A 1396-nucleotide genomic window follows, 5' to 3' on the forward strand; every position below is an offset into this window, starting at 1 on the left:
TACATCCGCTCTAGTCGCGGTAGTACCGCTGCAGCCTTTACCAAAACAGTCACAACTTTTGCAAACAGACTCCGAATTCAACGAAACCAAGTTTGTTGGAAAGCTAACGACATGGGATAACACAATCTTGTAGAAATATAAATAAGAAGCAAATGAGAAAAGGCCCATAAGAAAAAGGTGAGAACCCTTCCTCGGATAAGACCGGTAAAACCTCTAACACCAAAAATATCATAGAAGACGCATGCGAACTCCGTTTTCGATGAACTCAAGCTTGTCATCAAGATGACCATAAGCTCTAAGACTCACAAATAGAACCAAACAAGAACCAAGAAACATTATGCAAGGATGCAATGGTTTGAGCTCTCTACTAACGATACGATCAAGCTACCAACTTGAGAGCCCCCCTTGATAGTATGTCAAACGATCCTATAACCCGGTCTCCCAACTATCACCACGAGACTGGTAAAATAGAAAACCTATCAAGGGCAAAGATTTGCCTTGCACATGGTCCACTTGAGCTAGATGATGACGATCTTGACTCCCTCAACTTGGACCACCTTTCTTGATTGCGTTGGCTCGATGAAGACTAGATGATTGCTCCCCCATAGTCCACTATGGGTGAGCCACTCTTCGGCACATCTTCACAAGTATATTGACACCACAATGGATGGCAAGATTCAAGCACTTGATCTCTTCGTGATCCTCCACTTGAACTTGCACACGACAATCTTGATGACGATCACCACTTGATGTCATCCTTTCCATGGGTTGTATGATATCTTCCTCTTGACGCAAGCCCATGGACACGTACCTAACCCCACATAGAACTCTCACATAAACAATGGGTTAGTACACAAAGTGCAATGGACAATGCTTACCATACCATGGGATCACTTGATCCCTCTCGGTACATCTTCTATGCTTTCTGAGTTGATCAACTTGATTCACTCGACTTAGTCTTGATCAACCTTGAATCTTTCCAACTCTCTTCATTTGGATGATGTCTTGAAGGTAAACATGAATGATCACACAATCTTCTTCTTCAAGACATGCTTGTAATAAGCTCAACACTCACATGACCAATATTTGGATAATTCCTTAATAGCACCTTGGTCAACTCATAGACTCCTTGAAACCAACACATGGACTTCAAGAAAATCCTATGGACAAATCCTTCAAATATAACTCAAGACAACCATTAGTACATAGAGATTGTCATCAATTACCAAAACCAAACATGGGGGCACCACATGTTCTTTCACCCTACCTCCCGCAGGGCATGACGGTGGAGCTTGGCCTGACTGATCGAAAGGTGCGATCTGATATGGTGGTCAGTGCGGTGCCTCCTCTGCGCCATGACTTCTTGGCCTTTGTCGAGGCCAACAGGTCCACCCCG

This window comes from Triticum aestivum, chromosome 2B (genome assembly GCF_018294505.1).
Source record: "Triticum aestivum cultivar Chinese Spring chromosome 2B, IWGSC CS RefSeq v2.1, whole genome shotgun sequence".
Classification (NCBI taxonomy): Eukaryota; Viridiplantae; Streptophyta; class Magnoliopsida; order Poales; family Poaceae; genus Triticum; species Triticum aestivum.